This window comes from Mustela nivalis (genome assembly GCF_964662115.1).
Source record: "Mustela nivalis genome assembly, chromosome: 10".
In the NCBI taxonomy this organism is placed as follows: Eukaryota; Metazoa; Chordata; class Mammalia; order Carnivora; family Mustelidae; genus Mustela; species Mustela nivalis.
The window spans coordinates 77,401,981-77,408,552 of NC_139029.1; positions in this window are offsets into that span (position 1 = coordinate 77,401,981).

A 6,572-nucleotide genomic window follows, 5' to 3' on the forward strand; every position below is an offset into this window, starting at 1 on the left:
TTTATTTATCTAGCACAAATGCAGCATTATTTAGAATGGCCCAAACTAGAAATAACCTAGATGTCTATCAATACTGAACTGTTTGAAAACAAACAGACTCATAAATACAGAGAACAAACTTGGTGGTTGCTGGGAGTAGAACGATGGGAGAAATAGGTAAAGGAGATTAAGAGGTACAAACTTTGGTTTTAAAATAAGTCGCAGGGGACACCTGTGTGGCTCAGTCGGTTAAACGGCTGCCTTCAGCTCAGGTCATGATTCCAGGGTCCTGTAATCGAGTCCCACATCAGGCTCCTTGTTCAGTCGGCCTGCTTCTTTCTCTCTGCCTGCTGTTCCTCCTGCTTGTATTCTCTCTCTGACAAATAAATAAAAATCTTAAAATAAGTCATGAGGATGAAAAGTACAGAATAGGAGCATATAATCAATATTGTAATATGTATGGTGACAGATGAGGACTACACTTATGGTGAGCATTGTGTAACATACAGAATTGTTGATCACTGTTGTACACTTGAAACTAATAAATGCCAACTACACTTCAGTTAAAAATTTTTTAAAATAATAAACTGACAAAAGTACAGTAAAGTGGTATAATTGAATACAATGCAGACCTTTTAAAATCGAGGAGGATGTATATATACCACTATGGAAAAATATCCCAGATTATATGAAAAAAGCTGATATGAAAATAAGCATGTTTAAATGTGATTGTACTTGTGTTAAATAATGCAAATAATAATAGTAATAACATGTGCCTATGATTGTGTGTGCATAAGAACTTTCTGGAAGCATATACAGTTAACAGTGCTGGACCAGGAGGAGCAATGATAATAAGGGAGGGAAGACTTGTTTTACTTTATATGTCATTTTAATGTTTGAATTTTTTTATAATAAGCCAATCTTATCCTTGTAATAAAAAAAGTCAAGTTAAAAAAAAAAACGAAAACAAAACCCAATACTAATGATGAAGGGGAAAAATTGTTCCTTTCACATGGGCAGCTCTGATACTGCTTACCCACTGAAGTTTTTCTGAATTGCATTCAACATTTATTGACTCCTTACATTTCACTGTATGCTGGATCTCAGCCCTAAGTATACATTTTAGGAGCTCCCCTCGTTAAAAGTGGAGAAATGTAAACAAAATCTCTCTTTATAGTGGTTTTGGCAAGTAGCATGTCCTGAAGTTCTTGTACATATTAAGGACTGTGAATTGCTTTTGGGGAGGCAGCAGTGAGCTTAGATGTGTGCCTTCCAGCCCCTCTCAGGCTATAGTGTGGATGCCTGGTGGGAGGAGAACAGGACTGGAAGCTGGGAGATCAATTCAGGGCAGGTGGAGTTGTCCAGGTAAGAAAATGGTGGAGGCTGGAAATAGGGAGGGGGTCTGGAGAAACCCAGAGCACAGACATTTGAGGGATAGGCAAAGAACGAGTTTTTCAGAGTCTAGGAAAAGGCAGCAGGAGAGGTAGGAAGAGAACAAGAAGAAAGTATTCTACTTGACCAAGCAAGTTGCCTCTAGAGAAATAGGGTTAAGAGGAAAAGCAAAACCTGTAACATTTTTCTAGATACCAACAAGTTTAGTTAGCCCTTGCCATTTAATTATTCCCCAAGTCCTGCTAAATAATAATTATCCCCATTTTAGAGATAAGAAAATTAAGATGCAAAGATGTTATGGGAGTAAGGTGAAAAGATTAGCTAAGGAATGATGGGAAAACATCTGCTCTTTGGAGGCAGGTAGGAAGAGGGCAGGGATAAAAGCATGAAGATGAAGGGACAATTAAAGGTGTTAGTTGTGAAGATCTGTTTGGGCTCTTTTACAGCTCGGCCTCACATTCGCAGGATTCAGGAAGGTATTGACAAAGAGGGAGTTGCCCCAGGACAGAGAGACACTCCCATATTGCTGCCTGTGGTCCAAACAGACTCAAAGGACCAAAGGCCAGGAGTGATTCCACCTGACCCGGGGCTTTCTACATTCATCAGTATTTTCAAAATATTTTATAATCTCATTTGTCCTCAACTGGATATATGCTTTTTTGAGTATTAGCTTTGTTCAAAGAACCACATTGGAAAGAAATACAAAGGTGAGAGGGACAGAGTGCATTTTCAAGAGTTCACCCTAGTGTGTGGGGCAGGGAGCCATGGACTGATTATCCCACTAATTAGGATTGGCTTTGGTGTGAGTAGCAGGGAATTCAAAATAACAATGGATTTGGCCAGATGGAGATTTCTTCCTCATGTGAAAGTTCAGGCTTTGGCAACTACTTGATCATGAGAGATGAGATCTAGGCTCCTTTTTATTCTTTCACCTTAAAATGAAGCTTTTTTACCTGATGTACCAGAAGACTACTCCTCCCCTGCCATCAGGTCAACATACTAGTTAGTGGGAAGAGGAGAAAGGGACAGAGCCCCACTTGAAGGTCACCCTTCTCTGAGGGACACTTCCCAGAAGTTGGACATACTGCTTTCATTTACATCCCATGGAAAGGTGAGAATCATAGCTTTTTTTTTCTCCCCTCCCCCAAGTACCTGGGGGAAAAAATCACATCTGTAACTGGCAAAGGGGAAAAGTTCAGCAGTTTTTGCTGGTGATGTGGAAACAGGTATGCAGATAGCCATAATGCAAGGTTAAAATAAAAGTGTTAGTTACTCTTACTAGCTCTGTGACCTTAGGCAGGTTACTCTCTGGGCCTCTTGTTCTTCACTTATAAAATGAAGGTAATAGTAGCACCTACTTCATAGGTTTACCTAAGGTTACCTGAATTGTTATATATGTATGTCTCATAGATACATACATGCATAAACAGTTACATGAAAACCTGCTATATAAAAAATACCCACTATATTTGTAAGTTCTTAGAACAGTGCCTAGTAGTAAGTGCTACATAGGTGTTTGTTAAATACAATTTTTAAAAAAAGCACTCAAATGGGAATTTCAAGAGTGTACACATCAGTAGAGAAAATCTGATAAAACATTTTATGAAGAAATGTTGACTATCAATTCTGTGATGCCTGGGACATACCCCCAGCAGCATGCCTTGCACAGAGTAGATGCTCAGAATGCTGGCTGCTTGTAAGTTTGAAAGGTCATGTGTTTTGTTAGGTGGGAAAGAAGCAAGGGATATTTTAGGTGGGGTTAACCATATGAACAGATATAAAAGGTAAAAAACTCACTGTATTTGGCAGAGTGGCTGGTATGCCTAGAACTCAGTGTATGCTCACTGACTTAAAACTCCATTATCAACTAGTTTGGTTTGACTGACATGTATCAGTTGGGTCCAGGCAGAAAAATGCATTGCTCTGAAGAATTTAATAAAGGGGATTCTTTATTGATGGTGATGGAAGTGCTAAAAGTGTGGCAACCCAGAGATTGGAAAAGTAGGAAACCTGTCACCCTTAGTGCCACAGAGTCTTTGGGAGGAGATGGTGTTACCAGAACCCAGAAGCCTGGGCCATTCAGTGGCAGAGGGCTGCCTGGTGGAGACTGGGAAATGGCAGAGCCCCAACCCAATCTAAGGCCAGACAGAAATACCCTGACTTGTCCCCTCTCCTGCCATCCTGTCTTGGGTCAGTGCCTTACTGGGAAGCTAGTTGGTAAGTGAATGTGGGTTTAGGGGCTACGTCTTCTTCACTGGTGTACCCTGCAAGACTCAATTTTGTGGTGACTGGCTGGCTTTCAGACTGAATGAATTTGGTGGAAAGTAATCAGAATTGAATAAAAGAACTGTGGAGCAGCAGTGAAAGCCCAGCCAAAGAGTCTGTAGCTTATGGTAGTTTCCCAAATCTCAGTAATCTGGACATTTAAGAAAGAGTGGGTGTTTCCCTGGCTGGGCCTGACAGGTGACAGTAACAGAAAAAAGTAGAGAACAGAGAGACCATGGGATACAAAGAATTTTTTGAGATGTCTGACTGATTGGGTCCAGACTGGTTAGGAGGAAAATGTATCCTGATGGGTGGAGGATTGGGAGAGTAAGAGCAGGTGCAATGCTTGAGATCAGGACTTCACAATCTCCGGGGGTGGGGCCCAGGCATCCATATTATTATTATTTTTTTAAAGATTTTATTTGACAGAGATTATAAGTAGGCAGAGAGGCAGGCAGAGAGAGAGGAGGAAGCAGGCTCCCCGCTGAGCAGAGAGCCCAATGTGGCGCTCGATCCCAGGACCCTGGGATCATGACCTGAGTCAAAGGCAGAGGCTTTAACCCACTGAGCCACCCAGGCACCCCTCCAGGCATCCATATTATTGAAGCCACTTCAGGTAATTCCAAAGTGCAGCCAAGGTTGGATTAGAAGGAAGAAGGCTGGGCACCTGGGTGGCTTAGTTGGTTAAGCATCTGCCTTTGGCTCAGGTCTTGATCCCAGGGTGCTGGGATCCAGATACCACCCCTTGCCCCACCCAGGCCCCCTGCTCAGCAGGGGTTCTGCTTCTTCCCTTGCTCCTCCTCCCACTCATTCTCTTTATCTCTGTGGAATAAATCAAACCTTTAAAAAAAAAATAAAAGGAAAGGCTAACAGATTGGGATACCCTGAGAGTTCAGAATCTTGATCTTTGAAGTTTCAAGTAACAATTCTAAGGCAATGATAGCAATTGGCTGAAGCGGAGTGGAAATAAGGGTAACTGGAATTGATGACATTGAATTTGAGACTGAGGAACTGTAGCGTCATCTTGATTGACACGTTTTTCATTGAATCAGGATAGTGATTTCGCTATAGGGAAAACCAAGAATCTCTCTAAAGGTAAAATATGTAAAAAGGGCAGCAGTTGCAATCACCAAAGCATGGGGAAGGCACTGGCCCAGTTGTTTAGTACCCATTCATGTCACTTTGATAGCTGGTCTCCTCTACATTAAGGCAGCTGAGATGACCTGTTGTGAAGGTTGAAGTGGGGAGAAGTGGCAGCTTTGGCTGGAAGGGCAGATTGTAGATAAATTAGCCAAGGTTTTAATGAACTTCACATTCCAGAAGTAAGCTATGACATACTCATCATCTTACTGCTGTTTTGCATGTATGTGTACATATGCGCACATATACATTTACGGAAAAAATAAGTCTTACTGATAATACACAGACTTTAAGATATAGAAAAAATCTAGTTAACTACAATGTGTCTTGTCTGTACTTCTACTTTAATATGTTACTCTTCAGAACTTCCCTGAGTTATGGGGCTTGGGTAGGTGTAGGAAGGAATGAGAGACTAAACAAACCCGCATACATTTCTTTTCACACAGATGACTATAAGCACATATTTCTTTCCTGTCGTTTTTAAAAAGATCTGGAAAACACCTAAGGAACAGACCTCAGAATTTCAGTATGTTGCATGGAGTTTGAAGTCAGGATTTGGTGCCTGAGCCTTACCAGTCCCTCTTTTGCAGTTCTGGTTGTAACTATTAAGAGTCCTGAGGAAGAAGGCACCACTCCGCTCATAGCTGGAAGAGACCCCCGACTGCATGACTTCTAAGTTGTGATGAACAACTTATGTCCTCATCATCCTTTAACTTTAGTAGAAAAAGTGTGGCTCAGGAAAGCCCCAAGTCCACCTTCCCACCTTTTTTGGAAGAGAGGATGACAGGCCTGCACCCTAACACGAAGTGACAGCACATGTTTTCTGACCTGTTAATACACCAACTCTCTTCATTTGTAAAAACAGAGCCCAGTATCTTGGGCTTACTTCAGTCTTGTTAGCAACTCCTTCTCCTTCAGGACAAGGAAGGAGGTGGGTGAAAAGTAGAATTTCCTAAATGAATATGCATTCAGTCCATTGAACCTTCAGTGGCCTTCAGTGGCACACAAAGTATGTGGGTCTTTTGTTTTTATAGCAGTTCTGTGCTATTCTGAGGAAAAATTTCACAATGTCCTCCTACTTTTAAAAGAACATTACAAGGTACTAAGCATGTTAGTTAAGTGTCTTGAACCTTCCAGATCAATTCCTCTACTAGTGGAGTCACCGAGTGACCTCATTTGATACCCTGTAGAGTACAAGGCACCCAGCCAAGCCCTGGCCCGCCAATCAGGATATGTAAGAACATGGTGATGCTTTTGAGTCAGAGTTTTGGGGATAACTTGTTATGCACTAATAACTGAAACATCTACTGTCGGCCACCCATCACCTCTATCTAAAATAATTTTGCCTTCCTCACCATTCATGTTAAGATTTACTGAGAACTTTTTTCCACTTCAGGACCTCTTGAGACACTGTTAGCTAACTTCACATTTAAGTTCATACTCAGGTTTCATTTCTTTTATAAAACACTGATCTGCTATTATATTTAATTACAGGTCATGCTACTAACACTGCTTCTTGGAATTGTTAATAATTGGAAGTGTTATTTCTTCACTTTTAAAATTAGAAACACTTCTTCCTCACTTTTAGCTGTGTAATCATAAAAAGACCTGCATTTTACATCTCAATTGGCCAGATGCTTATTAGAAAGCATTTTTGTTTCAACTCTTACTGATTTTCCGAAAGGGCTTACTGAAAACTTTACTGAAAACTTTCAATAAAATGTTCTGGTAATCACTCTGAACAATAGTTGTAACGGAGAGATTGAACTGAAATTGCACATACCTCAGAAATGATT